The sequence below is a fragment of the Amblyraja radiata genome, chromosome 11 (genome assembly GCF_010909765.2).
Source record: "Amblyraja radiata isolate CabotCenter1 chromosome 11, sAmbRad1.1.pri, whole genome shotgun sequence".
In the NCBI taxonomy this organism is placed as follows: domain Eukaryota; kingdom Metazoa; phylum Chordata; class Chondrichthyes; order Rajiformes; family Rajidae; genus Amblyraja; species Amblyraja radiata.
In genome coordinates, this window is record NC_045966.1 from 62,510,245 (window position 1) to 62,533,371 (window position 23,127).

At 43.5% G+C, this 23,127-nt stretch overlaps 1 long non-coding RNA gene across 1 annotated transcript; it reads left to right on the top strand.

The window, feature by feature from the left end:
* Positions 1–583: 583 nt before the first annotated feature.
* LOC116978813 lies at positions 584–16,356 on the top strand. Its single transcript, XR_004413569.1, has 3 exons — positions 584–597; positions 11,210–11,214; positions 16,323–16,356. It is a non-coding gene; the product is annotated as an uncharacterized LOC116978813 (long non-coding RNA).
* Positions 16,357–23,127: the final 6,771 nt, after the last annotated feature.

Here is a 23,127-nt window from a genome sequence, read left to right on the forward strand (position 1 = left end):
AGGGTCCTGTTGGTGGCAGTGTGGGCAACCGTCCTCCATCCATGATGAGGGGATGAAGGATACAGACATCACAATAAAGTCATCGTCCTGTGAGGGTAGATCCTCGCAGGTCTTCCGAGGTACACGTGAAAGAGTGTCTGCCAGGTGCATATCCTTTCCCCGCTTGTAGGTGAAGACGATGTCATATTTCTGGAGTTGCAATAACATTCGTTGTAGACGTGCTGGAGAATTGTGAATTGATTTATTGAAAATGCTGATAAGAGGCTGGTGGTCGGTCTCCACTGTAACTGTGCGACCAAAGATGAAATTGTTGAACTTTTTGCAGGCAAAAACAACCGCTAGTAATCCTTTTCGATTTGGGCGTATCGTTGTTCTGTGTCAGACATGGTGCGCGAGGCATAGGCGACAGGCTTATTGCCATGGCCGTCAATTTGAAGGCATGCAGCACCCAGACCATGCTGTGAGGCGTCACATGTAAGTGTGATAGGTAGTCTGTGATCAAAGTACACTAGAGTTGGGGTGGCTGACATCTGCCGTTTAAGAGTGTCAAACGCCATCTGCTGTTGTTCATGCCAGGTCCAAGCCATGTCTTTGCGTGTGAGCAGGCATAACGGGGCTGACGTTTCACTGAAATCGGGTATGAATCTGCTCAAATAGTTCGCCATGCCAAGGAACCTCTGCAAGCTGGGCACATCAGTGGGTGCTGGGAATTCATTAATGGCACTAGTTTTCACTGGATCGGTTTTCAAGCCATCCTTAGTAAATATATGGCCTAGGTATTTTACTTCATTGAATCTGCATTTGTTTGGGTTAAGTTTGAGATGGATGGCCTTGGCACGCTTCAACACTTTTGTCAGATTGGCGTCGTGTTCCTCAATCGTTTTCCCAGCAATTATGATATCGTCCACTACGATGGAGCAAGGGTATCCAGAAAACAATTGCTCCATGGATTGTTGAAACACTTCACTGGCTGGACTTATACCGAAGGGCATTCTCAAAAATCTATATCGTCGGAGCAGTGTACTGAAAGTTGTCAGCTTGGAGGATTTATGTTCCAGTGGAATCTGCCAGAATGAATTCTTGGCATCTAGCACTGTGAATACAGTTGCATCAGCCATCTGTGCCGCAATCTCGTCTACTGAACGCATTGAATAATGTTGTCTCTTAATTGCTGCATTTAAATCTTTGGGGTTAAAGCAAATCCTTATCTCGTCTTTATTCTTTTTAATAGTGGCAACCATTGAGGAGACCAAGTCTGAGGGTTCAGTTACAGGAGCAACCACACCAAGAGCCACCATTCTGTTAAGTTCACTTTGTACACGATCCCGCAGAGCATGGGGAATCCTGTGGGCTGGACGAACAACTGGGATTTCCTCAGGGTCAATAATAATCATGCATTTGGCAGGCAACCTGCCCAGTTCGTCCTTAAACAAGTCCTTGTATTGTGTTAAAATGTGATGTGTAAAATCAGTCTACAGCCACTGGACAGATGGAAGGGCTGAATGAAATCAAACCCATGTCATGTTATGCGTCGGCACCCAGTATGAATGGTACCTTCTCGCGTACCACATAGAAATCCAGGATGTGGTCACACGCATTGAGACGACAACGTAACTTTACTTGACCGATAGGGTGCAGTGCTGCTCCATTAAAAGAGATAAGTGAAGCAGTTGTCTTAGTTAGAGTTTCTGTGATTTGTAGCTGTTGGAAGATAGCCAACAAGATTGCGTTGCACCTGACCCCCGAATCTACTTTGAGATAAAGGGTTTTGCCGTTAATGAGCAGTTTGACCTTGGGATCGAGCATGGACGCTGATCCAGACAAAGCATCCACATTAATCGCTATGCTGTCCTCATCTGTTTGTGGGAACAGGGAGCTAGGATATTCAATGAGCTGACAGACTGTTTCGTTTGAGACCTGTTATTTCCTGATTTACAGCATTTCGCGAAATGATTTCTTTTATTACAGAGCCTGCAGGTCTTTCCAAATGCCGGACACTGATTATGAACCACAGTGTGTGAACTTCCGCAATTAAAAGCAATTAGTAATCCATCCTGGGCTGTTAACTGGCCCCTGAAACCGTCGAGTAGTAATTTGATTAGACACGCATGAGCCTCTAATCTACAGGTCCAGAGAAGGTTTACAAGAATGTTCCTAGGAATGAGTAAATTAACATATGATGAGCGTTTGACGGCACTGGGTCTGTACCCGCTGGAGATTAGAAGAATGAGGGGGAACCTCATTGAAACGTACAGAATAGTGAAAGGCTTGGAAAAGGTGGAGGTGGAGAGGATGTTTCCACTGTTGGAGAGTCTAGGACTAGAGGTCATCACTTTAGAACTAAAGGATGTTCTTTTAGGAAAGAGATGAGGAGGAACTTTAGTCAGAAGGTGGTGAATCTGTGGAATTCTTTGCCACAGAAGGCTGTGGAGGCCAAGTCAGTGGATATACAGTATTTAAGGTAGAGATAGATAGATTCTTGATTAGTACAAGTGTCGAAGGTTACTCAAGGTAAAGGAACCATTAGGAGGTAGTGACCTTAATATGGTAAGTTTTAAACTACCTTTAGGAGGTTGTGACCATAATATGGTAAGTTTTAATCTGCAAATTGAGAGGGAGAAGATAAAATCAGAAGTAATAATAATAATAATAATAATAACTTTATTTATAGAGCACTTTAAAAACAACCACTGTTGCCACAAAGTGCTGTATATGACTAGTCATGGACAAGAAATTATTACACGACAATAAAAACATTAAAAGAAAGAATAAAAACAATATAATTAAAAACATTAAAAGCACTAAAACAGGAGCAAAGTCTCAAGCAGGGTCAAAAGCCAAGGAATATAAATGTGTTTTAATACTGGTTTTGAAGATGGACAGTGAGGGGGCCTGTCTGATGTGCAACGGCAGAGTGTTCCAGAGTGCCAGAGCAGCAACAGAGAAGGCTCTATCCCCTCTGAGCTTCCGCTTAGACCTCGGTACCTCCAGGAGCAGCTGATCAGCTGACCTGAGGCACCGGGCAGGAGCGTATGGATGAAGCAGCTCAGAGAGGTAAGGCGGGGCGAGCCCATTTAAAGATTTAAAAATAAATAAAATAATTTAAAAATGAACTCGAAAGTACACCGGGAGCCAGTGGAGGGAAGCCAGAATTGGGGTTATGTGCTCCCTCTTTCGAGTTCCAGTTAAAAGGCGAGCAGCAGCATTTTGAACCAACTGGAGACGAGCCAGTGAAGATCGAGCAACTCCAAAATAGAGTGCGTTACAGTAATCCAGCCTAGATGTAATAAAGGCATGGATTACTGTTTCAAAATGCTGCCGCTCAAGAATGGGCTTCACCTTTGCCAGCTGCCTTAAGTGAAAGAAGCTGGACTTTACCACCGCGCCTATTTGATGATCTAATTTAAAATCACTGTCCATCCTAAAACCCAGGTTTAAAACTGTTGGCTTCACATACCGTGCCAGGGGACCCAAGTCAACAAGGGGAGGTTCATGACAGCCATTAGGACCAAACAATATCACCTCTGTCTTCTTTTCATTAAATCCTAGAAAGTTTAGGGCCATCCAGGACTTAATGTCCTCAAGACATGACAGAAGTGATATGACAGAAAAGACATCTTCCTTCCTCAGCGGCATATATAGCTGGCTATCATCAGCATAACAGTGAAAAGAGATGCCATGCTTTCTAAGAATGGAACCCAGAGGAAGCAAGTACAGTGAGAAAAGCAGGGGCCCTAAAATTGAGCCCTGTGGAACCCCATATGACAGAGGAGCGGAGGAGGATTCAAAACCAGCAAGGCTTACACACATAGTTCTGTCTGCCAGATAAGACCTGAACCATCCCAGGGCACTGCCACAAATGCCCACTAGGTGCTGTAACTGAGATATTAAGATACCATGGTCCACTGTATCAAAGGCGGCAGATAGGTCCAGCAGGACAAGAACCACATAATTACCAGAATCATTAGCTAGGAGGATGTCATTAAAAACCCTTAGCAATGCTGACTCTGTGCTATGCATAGTTTTAAACCCAGACTGGAAAACCTCCCGAATATTATGCTCATCCAAGAAGAGTTTTAGCTGAGCATAAACAACTTTCTCCAGAATTTTAGAGATAAAAGGCAGCTTGGAGATCGGTCTAAAATTGGCCAGAACAGTTTGATCCAGGCCAGGTTTCTTAAGTAGTGGTTGCACTACTGCATGTTTAAAACTTACGGGGACAACCCCAGAACCCAAGCTGCTGTTGATAATGGCAAGAACCGACTGACCTATACTAGGGAAAACCTCTTTAAAAAGATGAGGAGGGACAGCATCACAAGTGGAACCCGATGGCTTAATATGGCTAACCACATCCTCTAAACACGACAATGTTACAGGCACAAACTTATCCAATACCACCAGGCATGGGACAGAAACAGAGGGGTCAGAGGCAGGAGCTAAAATAAGAGCCCTTATGGAGTGTCAGTAATGCAGTTGTACAAAGGGGACTATGGAGGCATGAGGGAGGTGCTGGCCAAAGTTGACTGGAAAGGGACCCTAGCAGGGATGACAGTGCAACAGCAATGGCAGGAATTTCTGGGAATAATCCAGAAGATGCAGGACCATTTCATTCCAAAGAGGAAGAAAGATTCTAACGGGCCTGTCTCATTTAGGCGATTTTTTAAGCGACTGCAGGCAACTAGGCTGTAGCTACATGGTCGCCGGGGTATCGCCTGTATGGTCGTGAGTTGTCTCCTCAGTTGCCTGTATGGTCGTGAGTAGTCTCCTCAGTAGCGTCTCTCTGGTCGCAGCTGGATTTTCAACATGTTCAAAAATTTTCGCCGACAATCGACTTGACGCCAATGAACGTAGCTTGACTTCTCCTGTCGTAGGTTGTCGCCAGGATGACGTAGGTTATCGCCTGGTGGCATAGGTTGTCGCCGGTGCTGACTTCGGTGATTTCCATTAGCAACTACCTACATCAACCTACGTCAACCGGCGACAGGTATTGGCAACTGAATTGTCTTCAGTTGTCTTCAGTTGTCGCCGACAGAGTCGTAGCTTGTCGCAGGTTGGCTTCGGTTGTCGTAGGTCGTTGCCTGTATGGTCATAGGTTGTCGTAGGTGTGGTCGTAGGTGGACATCCGAATGGGTCGCCGGTTGTCGGTAGCTTGCCTTGGCGTCGACTAGATGGTAGGTTATTGTAGCTTGTTGTAGACATTGTCATAGACGTTGTCATAGGGGGATCCAGTTGCCAGTTTTCGGCGACCTGCTATGACTATGACAGTCGCCTAACAAAATCGCCCAAGTGGGACAGGCCCTTAAGGGGAGTAAGGGGCAACCGTGGCCGACAAGGAAGTAAAGGACAGTATAAAACTAAAAGAGAAGACATAACAGCAAAGATGAGCGGGAAGCCAGAGGATTGGGAAACCTTTAAAGAACACCAGAAGGTAACTAAAAAGACAATATGGGGAGACAAGATGAAGTACAAAGGTAAGCTAGACAAGAATATAAAGGCGGATAGTAAAAGCTTCTTTCCGTATTTGAAGAGGAAAAGATTAGTTTAGACAAATGTGGGTCCTTTGAAGACAGAAACAGGTGAAATGACAGATGAGTTGAACAGGTACTTTGGTTCTGTCTTCACCAAGGAAGACCGAAACAATCTCCCAACATACTAGGGGACAGAGGATCTAGGGTGATGGAGGAACTGAAGGAAATTCACATTAATCAGTAAATGGTGTTGAGTAGACTGATGGGACTGAAGGCTGATAAATCCCTAGGGCCTGATGGTATGCATCCCAGGGTACTCAAGGAGGTGGCTCCAGAAATTGTGGATGCATTGGTGATCATTTTCTAATGTTATATTACTAAAAGTCTGATCTTGACCGCTTTTGGCCCACTGTGCTGCGATTTCCGAGAGAACGCCGCCACCTACGGCAGTCATTTTTGGCCACCTCGCTCAAAGCCCCCCTCCGCCTTCCGGGTCCAGAGGATTTTTCCCATCGATGAAAAATCTGAGAGATATTAATGTTTAAAAAAAATTCTCCATTCTCTCTGCTGCCCCCGCTGTTTGCAGGGGGATGGACTATAAAACCAGGAAGTGTAGTACCTCTCTCAGTCTCTGCCAGACCCAGGAAGCGAGAGGGTCATGGCTCTCTGACCTGCAAATAACACTGAACGCACGTCTACTCCACGGTGAGTCCCCACGATGCGGCTGTAAAGTGGCTGCAGCCCAATTGTTTGCCTTGCCTTTTTAAAAGGTTTGTGTTCACAAAATGAATTTTGGTTGCCAGGTGTGGCTGCAGCCCAATTGTTTGCCTTGGCTTGGCTTTTAAAATCGTTGCAACAGTTGGATGCCAGCCCAAGAATCCATTTGGCCCACAATGTCTAGACTAGCCCTCTGGAAACCAGTACCTTTGGCCCGCAACACCCATACTAGCGCACCAGAATGCGCGCCCCCCCCACTGGCAAGCAATATTGGATTTGGTAGTGAGGTGGAATATTGCGTTGGTGACCAGCCCTCCCGTATGATGCTGGGACCCAATGGGTCCCACTTAGCCAAGTGTTCTATAGATTCTGGATCAGTTCCTGTGGATTGGAGGATAACTAATGTTATCCCACTTTTTAAGAAAGGAGGGAAAGAGAAAACAAGCTAGTTAACCTGAAATCTGTGGTGGGGAAGATGCTGGAGTAAATTATTAAAGATGTAATAGCGGCGCATTAGGATAGCCATAACAGAATCGGTCCAAATTAGCTTGGATTTATGAAGGGGAAATCTTGCTTGACTAATCTTCTGGAATTTTTTGAGGATGTAACAAGTAAAATGGATAAGTGAGAGCCAGTGGATGTAGTGCATCTGGACTTTCAGAAAGCCTTCGATCAGGTCCCACACAGATTAGTGGGCAAAATTACAGCACATTGTATTGGGGGTAGGGTATTGACATGGATGGACAATTGGTTGTCAGACAGGAAACAAAGGGTAGGAATTAACGGGTCCCTTTCAGAATGGCAGGCAGTGACTAGTGGAGTGCCGCAAGGCTCGGTGCTGGGACCGCGGCTATTTACAATATAAATTAATGATTTAGATGAAGGAATTAAAAGTAAGCAGCAAATTTGCAGATGACACTAAGCTGGGTGGCAGTGTGAACTGTGAAGAGGATGTTATGAGGATGCAGGGTGACTTGGATAAGTTGGGTGAGTGGGCAGAAGCATGGCAGGTGCAGTATAATGTGGATAAATGTGAGGTCATCCACTTTGCTGGCAAGAACAAGAAGGCAGATCATTATCTGAATGGTGTCAGATTAGGAAAAGAGGAAGTGCAACGAGACCTGGGTGGCCTTGCACATCAGTCACTGAAAGTAGGCGTGCAGGTACAGCAGGCAGTGAAGAAAGCGAATAGCATGTTGGCCTTCATCACGAGAGGATTTGAGTACAGCAGCAAAGAGGGCCTTCTGCAGTTGTACAGGGCCTTGGTGAGACAACACCGGAGTATTGTGTGCAGTTTTGGTCTCCTAATTTGAGGAAGAACATTCTTGGTATTGAGGGAGTGCAGTGTAGGTTCACGAGGTTAATTCCCGGGATGGCGGAACTGTCATATGATGAAAGAATAGAACGGCTGGGCTTGTATTCACTGGAATTTAAAAGGATGAGAGGGAATCTTATAGAAACATATAAAATGAATAAGGGATTGGACAAGCGAGATGCAGGAATCATGTTCCCGATGTTGGGGAAGTCCAGAATCAGGGCTAACAGTTTAAGAATAAGGGGTAGGCCATTTAGAAATGGGACGAGGAAAAACCTTTTTACGCAGAGAGTTGAGAATTTGTGGAATTCTCTGCCTCAGAAGGCAGTGGAGGCCAATTCACTGGATGCATTCAATAGAGAATTAGGGCAAGAGCAGGGGTCTACAAACTATGGCCCGCGAGCCACATCCGGCCCGCCACAAGATTTTATGCCGCCCACAGCACGCTTTGATGTCCGGGCTCCCCCGGGTCCTAAAGTCCGGCGACTCAGAGTATTTGTATCGTGTTTGCAGCATTGGCTCTCCACACAACAGATTAGTTTTCTTCGCAACGGATCTTTGGAAGAATGGGTTGAAACCGAATTCCTGGTTCCAGGTGGGAGCCCGTTGTGCTCAGGCTCTGTCTCTCTCCCTGTAGAATACGTAGATCATTCCTTGTCCTATCACATATGATCAACATACCTCATTCATATATATCACAAATAGCAGAGGTACCAGCACAGATCCCTGCAGAACTCCACTGGTCACAGACCTCCAGCCAGAATATTAGTCTTCCACCAGAACCCTCTGTCTTCCATGAATATGCCATTTCTGAATCCACACGACCAAGTCATCGTGAATCCCATACATCTTAATCATCTGGATCAGCCCACCATGAGGATCTTTATCAAAAGCCTTACTGAAATCCATGTATTCAACATCCACCCCCCTACCATCATTAATCTCCTACATCACCTCCACAAAAGAATCAATTAAGTTAGTGAAACATGACCTACCGTGACAAAGCTGTGCTGGCTATCCCGGTGGCGCTGGTGCCAGCAGCCTCCACCTACAGCCCGGTATCTTTTTGTTTTTTTGTTTATTTAGTTATGTAAAAGTGTGTTTTTTTGTGGGTTTTTTGTGTTTTGATGTGGGGGAAGAGGGTGCGGTGCGGGGGATACCGTCCTTCAGCCGCTTCCTGGTGAAGACGCGACTATTATTCGAGTCGCGTCCTCGCCCCCCCCCCCCAGTGGCCTACCTACTGGATTGGCGTGGCCTTTCCTGCCGGGATCGACCAGAGCTCCAGCAGCGGCGGGACAGCGCTGTAACATCGCGGGGCTGGCGATGCCTTACCGGGGATCGCCGTCTGGAGCCTGGAGTGCTGGACCTGCTGCACCAACATCATGGAGCTGCGGTTTGCGGGCTCCCAACGCGGGCGGGGCTGATGGACAGCGCGGGGTCCTGCGACTCTGCCCAGCTCGGCCTGCAGACTCGGGAGCTGCGGACTCCGGCTGTGGGAGGCGGCTGATCTGGAGGTCCAGGCCGCTGAGGAGGATGTTCACCGTCGGGGTTCGGCGTCGGCGTTCCACCAGCCCGGCGTGAGGGCCTGAACATCGGGCCACCCGGGGCGGCGACTGCGGGTGCTAGGAAGGCCTCGACCACGAGTGAACATCTGGGAAGAACGGAGGGGAGGCTGGCTGGACTATGGTGCCTTCCTCACCTTGGTGCCACTGTGTTATGTTGTGTCGTGGACTTTCAGTGTTTGTGCTTTTTTTTTAAATTCTATTTTATTTTTAATATGTTTTATTATTTATTATTATTTATTTATTTTTATTTTTATGATACTGCCTGTAAGGGAAATTCATTTTGTTGTCTCTAACTGAGACAATGACAATAAATTTGAATACAATACAATACAATACTCTTCCAAATGGGAGTAAATCCTGTCTCGAAGAATTCTTTCAAATAGTTTCCCTATCATTGATCTGAGGCTCTATGGTCTATAGTTCCATGGATTCTCTCCACTTCCATTCTTAAACAAAGGATCAACATTGACCACTCTCCAGTCCTGTAAGACCTCACCTGTGGCGAGAGTTGAAACAAAAATGCTTGTCAAAGTCCCCGTAATCTCTTCTCTTGCCTCCCTCAATAACCTAGGATAGATCCCATCAGGCTCTGGGTATTTATTCACCTTAATGTTCTTGGAGCCACAGCACCACCTCCTTCTCGATCTCCAATTGCCCTGGCATATTTGTATTCTATACACTGAACTCACTGCCCTTCATGTCTGCCATATATTGTGCTTGTCTCCATCTGCGTCTTATATACAAATCTTCTTTCACAAAGAGTCCAGGTGGTAGTACTGGATTGGTCTTCAACAGAAGATTATGATTTGATGTAAGCGCTTCCAGGTCGTTCGGATCATCAGAACTCTTAGTCGATCATTTAAAATTGCTTAAACTTCACAGAATAAAGTTTGCAATCCTTCATCGTCCAGAACTTGTTGTTTAAGAACAGAGCATAGCACATTTCGAAACATGCAGATCAACCGTTCCCAGACACCGCCGTGATGAGAACCCGCTGGAGGATTAAAGTTCCATCTTATCCCTTGTTGAAGCATAGCATTCTGGATCTTATCCTGAATGGATCCTCATGGTGGGCTGATCCAGAAGCCTTTAAGTGCTTCTTTTAATTCTCTTTCCGCTCCAACAAAATTCGTGCCATTGTCCAATCTTAATGATAGAACTGGACCTCTTCAACAAATAAATCTCCGTAATGCATGATTACAAAAATCCGTATCGAGTGCAGATGCAACTTCAAGATGCACTGCCCTGCTTGCCATGAAAGTGACAATTACACCATACCTCTTTATCATACTTCGTCCTCTCTTAACCTCTATAGGACCAAAATAATCTGCCCCACATCTGTAAATGGAGACTTATCAGGTAACCATATAACCATATAACAATTACAGCACAGAAACAGGCCATCTCGACCCTTCTAGTCCGTGCCGAACACGTATTCTCCCCTAGTCCCATATACCTGCGCTCAGACCATAACCCTCCATTCCTTTCCCGTCCATATAACTATCCAATTTATTTTTAAATGATAAAATCGAACCTGCCTCCACCACCTTCCCTGGAAGCTCATTCCACACAGCCACCACTCTCTGAGTAAAGAAGTTCCCCCTCATGTTACCCCTAAACTTCTGTCCCTTAATTCTCAAGTCATGTCCCCTTGTTTGAATCTTCCCTACTCTCAGTGGGAAAAGCTTATCCACGTCAACGAGGTAGAATCCTCTCCAGAGGTAAGTCTGCCAACTTCTGTTCCCCAACTTTTCCACGCTGTCGCCTACACACAAGTTTTTTATTATCTTTCTTGCAGTGGAGTTAGCCTTGATAATCCTATATTTTTTATGAAGCTGGGACAGCATATAATTTCTTCCTCCATGTCCGATCAATTCATGGATATGTCGTAACAGTAATGTTGAAAAATGAATGTCCTTCGAGAGAATAATAGTAAGATTAAACGAGAACTTACCAGTTTGAAGTTTGATCTTTATTTTATGAGGAGTTACGTCGAGGGACTACATGAAGAAGGCCGTCCAGGCGCCGCGCGTCAAACTTCAAAGCAGCGGTGTGAAATCACAGATGATATACTCCGAAGCATAATAGTAAGCTATGTGATAGAAACTTAACTTACCTTTGATCTTATTAGGGTGGGAGCGGAGGGCACGTAGTCCCTCGACGTAACTCCTCATAAAATAAAGATCAAACTTCAAACTGGTAAGTTCTTGTTTAATCTTACTATTTTACTTCGGAGTCACGTGAGTGACTACGTGAAGATTTTAAAGCTTCTGTGATTTCAGGCCGTAGATTGGGTTCTGGCGTATCACTGCATTTTGCTTGACTCTATGAGTGAAAAAAGGCAAGGCAACTTTATTTATATAGCACATTTCATACACGAGGCAGACTCAAAGTGCTTCACATAAAAACATGTCATACAATAAATGAAATAATAAAATGAAATAAAATAGAACTAAAAGAAAAGAAAAGCAAAATTAAAAATGCATTATAAAAAGTGCAAAAGTTAAAAGTGCAATGTAGTTAAGATTTAGCTGAAAGCTAAAGTAAACATAAAAGTTTTCAGTCTTTTTTTAAAAGTGGTCAAAGTTGAGGCAAGTCTTAAATCTTCAGGAAGTTTATTCCAGCTATTTGTTGCATAGTAACTAAATCCTGCTTTCCCATGTTTTGTATTTACTCTGGGAATCATTAGCAGATTGGTTTCAGAAGATCTTAGCGGTCTAGAAGGCTTATATAGTGGAAGCATGTCAGTGATATACTTTGGCCCTAAACCATGTAGTGATTTATAGGTGAGCAGCAGGATTTTAAAATCAATTCTCTGACATACAGGGAGCCAATGTAAGGATTTAAGAATTGGTGTAATATGCTCAAATTTTTTGGTCTTTGTTAGAACTCTAGCAACAGCGTTCTGAACAAGCTGTAGCTGCCTGACAGTTTTTTTTGGAAGACCTGCAAGGAGACCGTTACAATAATCTAGCCTACTATTAATAAAGGCATGTACAAGTTTTTCTAAGTCTTGAGCTGACATGAGTCCTCTTAATCTTGCTATGTTTTTGAGGTGATAGTAGGCCGATTTTGTTACTGATTTGATGTGACTGTCGAAATTTAAATCTGAATCCATAATGACCCCAAGATTTCTGGCTTTGTTTGAAGTTTTCAGGGACAGAGAGTGAAGGTGTTGGGTTACTTTAAGCCTTTCTTTTTTAGCACCAAAAACAATTATCTCCGTTTTGTCCTTATTTAGTTGGAGAAAATTTTGGCACATCCAGTCTTTGACTTGCTCAATGCACTGGAACAACAGATCTATGGGGCGATAGTCATTTGGTGATAGCGCTACATAGATTTGAGTGTCATCGGCATAGCAGTGGTGGTCAATATTATTATTTCGCATGATTTGCCCTAGTGGGAGCATGTAGATGTTGAATAAAGAGGGCCCTAAGATCGAACCTTGCGGTACTCCACACGTCACGTTGGTTGGTTCTGATACAAAGTCGCCAATGGAAACAAAATAGTTCCTATCTTGTAAATATGACCTGAACCAACTTAAGACTGTGCCTGAGAGCCCCACCCATTTTTCCAACCTGTCCAAAAGTATTGAGTGATCAACAGTGTCGAATGCAGCACTGAGGTCTAATAGCATTAATATTGAAACTTTGCCAGAGTCTGTGTTAAGACGGATGTCGTTTACAACTTTAATAGGAGCGGTCTCGGTGCTATGAAGAGGAGTCGAAATCCTGACTGGAAGTTGTCGTAGCAGCCAGTTGAAGCCAGGAAGTGATTAAGTTGCTGGAGGACAACTTTCTCAATGATTTTACTTATGAAAGATAGGTTTGAAATTGGTCTATAGTTGTTAATAATAGAGGCATCTAGGCTCCGCTTTTTTAAAAGAGGTTTAATAACTGCAGTTTTCAAGGCTTTTGGGAAATTGCCTGATTGAAGAGAGCTGTTAACTATTTGCAGTATGTCTATTGCTAGGCAGTCAAAAACATTCTTAAAGAAGTTGGTAGGTAAAGCATCAAGGCAGCAGGTGGATGGCCTTAGTTGTGTCACCGTTTCCACAAGGGTTTTAGAGTCTATGACATTAAAGCATGTCATCATTGCTACGTTACCTTTGCCTAAACAGGGTGGTGATCCAACATTTTTGTTTGAAGCGGTGATATTGATGGCACGTCTGATGCCTTCAATTTTATCTGTATAGAATAATGCAAACTCATTGCATTTCTGCGTGGAATGGAGTTCAGGTGGTAATTGTGTTGGGGGGTTGGTCAGTCTGTCAACAGTTGCAAATAGGGTTTTTGCCTTATTAGTGTTGTTGTTAATGATATTGGAGAAAAATGTTTCTCTAGCACTTTTTAAGTCTAAATTGTAGGCACGGAGGCTCTCTTTATAGATGTCATGGTGAATATGAAGTTTTGTTTTCCGCCAGATGCATTCAGCTTTCCGGCATTCTCTTTTCTGGGCTGTTACAAAAGCAGCTTTTCTCCAGGGTGCCTTTTGCTTACCAGAAATCGTTTTAACCGTAACAGGTGCAATGACATCTATAACTTTCACAATTTTGGAGTTAAAGTTATCTACAAGATCATCAGCAGAACATGGGTTTAGAGGTGGTAAGAAGGAGATGGCATTTTTAAAGAGTACATTAGAATGTTCATTTATATACTGTTTTTTGACAGTATTTGATTTTGTCTGTATGTCAGGAATAAAAGATATATTAAAGAAAACACAGAAGTGGTCAGACAATGAAGGATCAGTCACGAAAATATCAGAAACAATGAGACCCTTTGTGATAATCAAGTCCAGGGTGTGCCCATTACAATGAGTAGCCTCTTTCACATGTTGAGACAGGTCAAATGTGTCTAAAATAGTAAAAAATTATTTTGCACCCTTGTCATTCAAATCATCAGTATGAAAATTAAAATCACCAGTTATAACTAGACAGTCAAAGTCAGTGGAGATGCTAGACAATAATTCTGTAAAGTCATCGAAAAAATTAGCATAATATTTAGGAGGCCTGTAAATAATTAATAGGAGAACTCTGGGGGAACATTTCAATACAGCACAAAGGTATTCGATGGATGGAAAATCACCAAGTGACATCTGTTTCCCCTGAAATACATTTTTAAATATAGCAGCAACCCCTCCACCTCTTTTTCCAGATCTACATACATCAAAAAAGTTATAGTTTGGAGGAGCTGTCTCGATCAGAATGGTTGCACTGTTATTTTGTTCTAGCCATGTTTCAGTTAAAAACATAAAATCCAGTTTAGAGGTGGTAATAAAATCGTTGACTAAAAATGATTTGTTATTAAGAGACCTAACATTAAGCAGACCCATCCTGATGGTATTATTGATAGGCTTTATGGTTGATTTAGGTTTGGAGGTAATAGGTATTAGGTTTGTTAGGTTAGCAGTGTGTCTAAGTTTCCCTTTGTTTACTCTCTTAGTAGTCACAACAGGAATGCAGAAGGTGCCATAGTTTGACGTAGGCGACCTTGGGTTCAGCTGATTATGCGGAACTTCCTTCGTAATGTGTCTACGGCTGAACCCTTTCTTGTATCAGTAATATTCAGGACTGCTATCAATACAGGAGGGGGGCTGTGGCGCCCTCCGCTTGGTTGTTATCTCCCTGCGGCCGTGACGTGGCAATGGTACTGATATGGGGCGTGGGCTGAGCATCATAGACAGAGATGCAAGTTTAATGCCATCTTTTTCCTGTTTCTTCAATTCATATGGAAAATCATAATGGGAGGAAACAGTGGAGCTGGTGTTGTTATGGCTATGGGTGAGATGAGGGTGGAGGTCATCGTCGATGGGCGAGTGCAGAGGGGGGTGGTGGCCGTTCCTCTCCTAGCCAGCATCAGCAGTGGGGGATGGTAGGGAGGGTAAGGGCGCGTCGATGGGGATGGGTGGGTGGGGGGGGGGGGGGGGGGGCTGTTGTCTCTCCTCAACGTCTGTGGTCTGACTGCGGCCTGTGTGTCAGACAGTGGCAGGGTAGATGTGTGGGGGGGGCTGTTGCCTCGCTTCTCTACCTGTGGTCTGACTGCAGCCTGTGTGGCAGGGTAGATTTGGGGGAGAGCGAGAAGAGAAGATTGTCCCTTAACAGTCTTGAGCCAAACCTGTTTGGGTGTACACCATCTGCTCTGAAAAGATATTTGCGCCCCCACAACAAGTTAAAGTTGTCAATAAAGCTCCTTCCTCTTTCATTGCAGACTCTGGAAAGCCATGCATTCAGTGCAAGTAGCCGACTGAATGTGTTTATTCCCCTGTCAACTACTGGTATGGGACCACTGATGAATGACGTAATGTCTAATTTGTCCAGTGTATCTAATAGTTCAGTAAAATCCCTCTTTAAAAGTTCTGACTGTTCTTTTCGAATATCATTAAATCCTGCATGCACAATTACCTGTGGGATTTTTGGGTTTTCCAGTATAATTGTGGCTAGTTTCTGGTTGACATCACTAACCGTCACATCTGGGAAGCAGCATGTTTTGATCTTCTTACTGGTTATATCCTTTATGGTTGAATCTCCTACAATCAGAGTGTCTGGTTCATCCGCTTTCTGTGTGATGGGCCCTTGTTGTCTCTGTCTGCGCCGTCTGTCCGGACGCGCCCCGGGGCTTGAGGTGACGGACCCATGTGCAGCTCGCCTCCCTGGCGACGTGTTCATGGTCCGTCTCTGTCCGCGCCGTCTGTCCGGACGCATCTCGGGGCTCGCGGCAGCTTGCCTGCCTGGCGACGTGTTCCGTCTCCGTTTCTCATCACGTTTCTGCGGGCTGTCGTCCGTGGACTCTCGTAGTGGCAGGAACCTGTTTTTCAGCGGCAGAGTTAGCTTCGGGGACGGGCTAATCTGGCTGGTACGTGCTACTTTAGCTTTAGGTAGCCTAGCATTTGGCGTCGAGTGAACTTGTTGATTCACTGTGGTTTTCCGTTTGGGCTTAGCGCCGACTTGGTGCCAGTAAGTGGCAGCTGGAACTGTCTCTTTCTTGTCCAGTTTCGGGAAGGATATAATGTAGCTTTCATCGTCATCATTTAGTTGTGTGTTTGTCGGAGCTAGCTCAGCTAACTCACCCATCGGCACTGTATCCTGGAGGACGTGTTCATGGTCCGTCTCTGTCGTTGACTCTTGCAGTATTTTTAGTCCTTTGTATTTTTCTAATGCTGCTATCCTCATTTCAAATATATCCAGTGTCTGCAGCAGTTTGGTGCAGTCTGTGCATTTCCCAGTCTCAGTGCCTTCATGCACGTCAGGACCTTCAGAAGCGCCCAGCGCTTGCTTCATAACGAAATCCATGATTTAGTTTTACTAAACGCAAATTGTTCACTAAATTGTTCACTAAACAAAACTCTGAGCTCACAAGGACTTGTATCCAAGTCCTTGTCCTTGTCCTTCACAAAAACTAAACAAAACTAAATAAAACACTAAACAAAACACACTAAAACGCTAAAACACTAAAACAAAACTCGGAGCTACAAGGACTTGCTGCCTCTCAGTTCGGCGCATCCAATTAAAGGCAATAGAGAGTCAATAACATGCAAACCATCATACTTGTTTAATTAATTAATGGTTTATTTTATGGTAAAACATTATGTGTCCCATTTTAATCTCTAGAGACATTTAATACTGAATTCAAAATAGTACCACCAAATACACCAGGGTCTGCAATTTCTTTGTGATAATACTTGTGCAACATCCTTTCATTTTCCCAACCTGCGGCCGCAAGGATATGGTCTATTGGAACGTCCAAATCCTTGGCCGCCAATGTTGCCGCCACCCTGGTGGAATGAGGTTTAAATTTGTCAGTATCAATTCCTGCATGCAATAGCACCTTCTTCAGCCATCTTGAAATTGTTTGTGTTGTCACTTTTTTGTGTGGCTTTTATGGCTGATGAATAATCCAGATTCTACACCTCTAAGATGTTTGGTATTCTCAATGTAGTATTTTAAATATGTAACTACACAAAGTCTTTGATCTGCAGGATATGCTGAAAATCAATTTACACCCCGAGACTCCTGGTCTGCTCTGTTTTAGCAGGTCATAGACATAGAATGTAATTTCCTCTGTTTTCATTCCCATTCTGTCTATCCTTAACTTGTGTAATGTTTGTACTCTTTGAGCTGATACTAAAGCCATTAACATGACTACTTTTATCGTAATTTTGTCTAACGACAAATTTGAGATGGGATCCCAATTCCTAAGTAGCATTAAAGATGCCCTTCATGTATCTACAAGTCAAAGGGTGTGATCCTAGAACTTGATGTTCCGATGGTCTCGATAAGTATGCCGACAAAGCATTCCTTTCTGTGTTGATCACACTATAGCTTAAATTATCATCAAAATGTAATTTTGACAAATTTCTACATCTGAAGCGTCTGCAGTGTGGTAAGAAATATATTGTGTTGAAGAAACTGTTCCCATTTCTTAATGTAAGAAAATGTACTGCTTCTAGGTACTTTTTAGAATCTGCAAATCAATAAATCAATACGATCATGTAAAGGATGAAATTCACCAGTTACAGGGTGCACAAGTAGGTTTTCTTGTCTAAAGACATCCATAATGGGTTCAGTCACCATTTTTAACCCTAATGGATACCATGTTTGTGTGGGCCAATCTGGAACCACCAACAATCCTGAAGCATAATCTTGTTTGATCTTCTGTCGACACCTATTGATGAGACAAAAGGGAGGAAATGCATACAAACATTCCACCCCAATTTAACGTAAAGTCATCTACATTTCCAAATGTTTTCACAATTTTGTGGAAAATGGCACGATTTAACATCCATTCTGTGTTGTCATTGAAATTTCTTGAATTATCTGCAATTATGTTGAATTTACCTGGTAGGTAAATTGCAGAAAGCCAAATATCTTTCTCAATGAACCAGTGCCAAATCATGTTTGCCAACCTGTCACATGCTTCTGACTTGATTCCACCCATGTGATTGACATGTGCCACTGCCGTAGTGTTGTCAATCTGAACCTGTACATGCAAATTTTGTACCTTTCGGCAAAGGGCTTCCAATCCATGCAATACACTTAGTAATTCAAGATAATTTATGCCATGTGTCTCGAGCAAAGGTTCTTCCTCTGCATTCCATCTATCCCCACAGCTTGCGATGGCATCCGCAGCTCCCCATCCCAGTGCACTTGCATCTGTTTGTAAAATGGTAGCTGGTGATTCAATCAGAATTTTCCTGTAAAAGTAATCCACATTTTTAATCCACCATTTTATATCCTCAGTTGCTGTGTTAGTTATCAAAATGTCCAGCATGTCTTCCCAATACTGATATCTTTGCTCACTGCAGCTGCTGATAATGCAGTGGTCCAAACTGAACAGCTGGAAATTAAGCAATTAATTTGCCAATTAGACTTGCTACTTGCCTGATTGATGGTTGTTTGCCTGCAATTAGCTCTTGCAACCCTTAATCACTTGCAACTTTTTGTCCTTGGGTAAGCTCACTGTCTTGTGTTTTGAATTAATAGTGAACCCCAAGTAATCAATTATTTTGTTGTGTGTCAGTCTGGATTTTTCTCGGTGAATCACAAAGCCCAGTTATTGAAATGTAAGTTTAACTTTTAAAACGGAGGCTTGTTGCCATGTCTTCAGTGTCTCCCACAATAACATGTCATCCAAATAAGCCATTATCAAATGGCCTTGAGCTCTTAACAATGCTAAGATTGGTTTCAGCAGTTCTGTAAACTATCCAGTAACTGGAAGTTAACACATTAGGCAATGCTTTGAATTACCACAATTGAGTCATCCAGACAAATTTGAAATCTTTACGATCTTTATCTTGGAGATGTATGCTTGCCATATAGCATTCTGTTGAAATTAATTGTAAAGCAGTAGTAAAATCTCCATTTTGAAATGTTTATAGTGTACAAAAAAGGTTTAAGATTTGTGAGGTTTTTTTATGTTGTTTTCTCTATTACCCCTTTTTTACTCAAAATATCAATTTCTATTTGAATTTTCTAATCTCTTGAATTGAATACTTTTTGGAATATGTTGAGTAGGGGAATTTCATTCTGTTAAAATTCAATTCTAAACCTCATTATACTGCACAGTATATATGCATCAGATGTTATTAGTTTCCATTCTTTTAAAAAGAATTGTAACCTACCCCCAATTTGTAAGTAGGACACATCTGATAACCACCTAACTTATTGAGTGCTTACTGCGGTGCGCTTACTATTCTTCCTCCCACCTTTCTCCATACATAAGACTTGCCTGTGTCTCTGCACGCAGTCTCCGAAGAAAAGCAGCCTGAAAGTAAAAGCAGAAAATACTTACATTCAGGTTTTCTTTCACTCACCGCTTAGAGGTTCCACACCTCCTACCGCGGTCGCAGCGCAATGCATCTGACGAGATGACGCGCGTGCGCCTGGACGGCCTTCTTCACGTAGTCACTCACGTGACTCCGAAGTAAAATAGGATGCTTAGCCTCTTCAGGCATTGCCAGTTTATTCAGGTGTCCGCCAACTCTCAGAAGTCCTTCTTCCAACACCGGATCCAGCTTATACGATTGACTGTCTCTTTTGACATCATGTACTCCAGCTTCCAACATCGATATTTCCTCCTAAATAATTGCGTTTTCCGCTTTGATGAGATCATCAAGATGTAAACCATGTATGTTGTACGATGCCTTGCATCTTCTGCTCAACCTTTTCCTTCAGTATTTCAGGATCTTCTTCAAGGATACCTTCAGCAATCTCTTTCCTTTTTCGAGCAAACAGCAATAACCTTGCTTTTGCTTTAAGAAACCAAGCCACCACATTCACCAGCTTCTTCCATGATGTGGGTAATTAAATAATTGGTTGTGTTTGATGAATCTTTAGCAATAAAGTTCACTGTGATGTTTTGCTTAATTTCCAGATCATTAGCAGAGATTTCAAATCCCAGCTCAAGCTTTGGCCATTCCCTGTCTGGCCTAGAGAGAAAATCTGGTCCATTGATCCACCTCTTATTGCTTAAGAAGCGGTTTGCTGTTAGTCCTCTAGAAGCTTCATCCGCAGGATTTTCATTTGTGTTAACATATTTCCATTATGATACATTAATAGCATCCATTACAAAAGAGATTCTGTTTGTTACAAATGTCAAAAAACATTTGTTCTCATTGTTGAAGTATTTAAGCACTATCAGTCCAGAAGATAGGTTCTTCCAGTTGAAGCTGCAGTTCTTTTTGCAACATTATGTCAACTTTAGCAGCTAAGACTCAGCAGTAAGTTCCATTCTGGGAATTGTCATTTGCTTCAATGGTGCCACTCTGGCCTTTCCCATTAAGAATGCAACATGTACTTTATTGTTTGGCAAATAAATCATCTGCGTTGGCGGCGTGACCGACGTCGCAGCGGCCTCTGCAGTCCGTCTGTCTTTTTTAAATTTTATTGTCCCATTGAGTGTATAGTTTGTGGTGGGTTTGTGACTGTGCATGTGTGGGAGGTGGGGGGTGGGTGGGGGAAACTTTTAGATCTCTTCCCTGTACGGGGACCCGACCTTTTCCCTGTCGGGTCTCCGTTGCCATTGGGGCCTAGCACCGTGGATCGGCCTCCAACCGGAACAACAGGTCAAGTCACGGAGACTGCGGAGCTGCGGACCTACCATCGTGGAGCTGGCCAGCTTCGGAGCGTGGAGAGCTGCGGTGGCGTGCTGCTGTGACCCGACTCCGGTGGATGGTGACACCGGGAGCTCGCGGGTCCCCGGTGGGAGACTGCTTTGCAGGGCACCGGCAACGGCGACTTCTCCCACTCGAATTGCGGGGTTGAGAGTGACCTGGAGCGGGGCCTTACATCGCCCGGCGCGGCTTTAAATGGCCGCGGTCTTGCTAGCGCCTGCCGGGGGCTCCAACATCAAGACCCGGGGCAGGGCCTTACATCGCCCGGCGCGGCTTTAAGTGGTCGTGGGACTTGCTAGCGCCCGCTGGGGGCTTTGACTTTGGGAGAGGAATGGAGAGCAGGGGAGAGACAAGACTTTGCCTTCCATTACAGTGAGGAGGAGATTCACTGTGATGGATGTTTGTGTAAATTGTGTTGGTGTGTGTCTTGGTTCTTTTCTTGTATGACTGCAGAAACCAAATTTCGTTTGAACTTCATGTGAGGTTCAAATGACAAATAAACGGTATTGTATTGTATTGTACAGTATTGTATTGTCATCATTTTCCAGTCTTAGATATGAAATGGTACCATAGCCACTTTCACTGGCATCTGAGAAATGATGCAACTGTGCACATCTGATCTTACCAAAGGTTGTAGACTTCATACACCGGTCCACATTAAACTCCGAGATCTTGTCAAGATCCATTAACCATTCTGTCCATCGCTGAGAAGAGGTTTGCGTTATACTCTCATCCCGTCCAAGTTTTTTTCTTTCAGAGATCCTGCAAAATTAACCTGGCTGGCAGTGTAAATGGTGTAAGAAATCCCAAAGGGTCGTAAACAGAACCAATCACAGAAAGGATGCCCCTTCTTGTACATGGTCGCTCTTGAATTGAGATTCTGAGCTTGAGCACGTCTGATTCGACACACCAGTGCAGTCCCAGTGCCCTTTCAATTGGCAGATTGTCTTTATCCAAATCCAACTCCCTGGTCTCCTTGGCTCTGTCATCTAGTGGAATGCTTTCCAATACAACACGGCTGTTGCTGATCCACTTGGAAAGCGTGAATCCTCCCTTATTGCAGAGGGAAGTCAGATGTTTTACCATTTGAATTGCTTCCTGCTCCGTAGACATGGATTTTAAACAATCATCCACATAGAAATTATTCTTCAGTGTTTGTCACTTCTGGAAAGTGAGTTTTATTGTCCTCAGCGGTCTTCCTTAATGCAAAGTTCACGTAATGGTGATGACACTGCACCAAAGACATGTACCTTCATCCGGTATTCAACGAGATCTTGTTGTGCATCATCATCAGGCCACCATAGGAATTACAAACAGTCAATGTGTTCTTCTGATACTTTGACGTGATGAAACATCACTTTAATATCAGCCATCAAAGGAATTGGTTCTTGTCTGAATTTAATAAGAACAAGTGATTTGGTAAGGTTCGGACCCTGCAGTTGTTGACAGTTGAGTGATGTTCCTTTGAAGACTGCAGCACAGTCAAAGACCACCCTCAGGGTCCCTTTCCTCGAGTGATACACCCCATGGTGCAGAATATACCAAATCTCTCCGTCACTTCGATTTAGCTGGTTTGTTGGTACCATTTTGGCACAATCATCGTCAATCATGTCCTTTAGGAAAGATGTATATTCCTCATGAAATTTTGTATTCTTGCCAAACTTGCGTTTCAAATTCTGGGTGCGGTGCTCTGCCATACGACGATTATTTGGCAGACTAACGTTTTCTTGCTTGAAAGGTAAGTCTAGACAATAATGTCCTTCCATCTTCTTTACTGAGTGGTTCATAATATCCAAAAACTTGGATTCTTCTCTGGGCATTTCATCCGATTCCTTACCGGTACTTTCACTGAAATCTTGATTGTATTGCTTGATTAACAGCTCTTCTAATTTAACAGTAGACATTTGATTAACATCAGCAGCAGGGTGGTTCTTCTGGTTCCTGCTTTGGTTGTTCCTTCTCAAGGAGCTGTAGATAACCCATCTTAGTAGGGTTTTCACAGCAAACGGTCCGTCTCCTTGGCTCCCCACAGCCTGTATAGGTTCCAATGCCTTCAAAGCAATCGTAATGATATGTAGGTCGATACCAGAATTTATTTTAGGTATCTTGACATCCTTCAAGTAAGGCCATTGTTTCGTCCTCATGTTTGGGTATAGTCTGATGACAAACAGGCATGAACTCATCAGATATTTGTATAAAATTGTCTTCATCCAGGCTAGATATTTTTATACTTGTAATGTGATGACTAACACAATCTTTCTCTTCAATCATGGTATGCAATAGAATATTAATCTTTCCTCCTGTAATGTCCAGCCTTGATCCAAAAATGCATATGTTTGCAACACTGCTTGGCTGCTCCTTACCTTTACTGGTAAGATGGAGAAAATACAGGTTTCTACCCCGGCCCCAATATGCGCATTTATCTGAGGTGCGGTAACAGCATCACTAGTAGCTG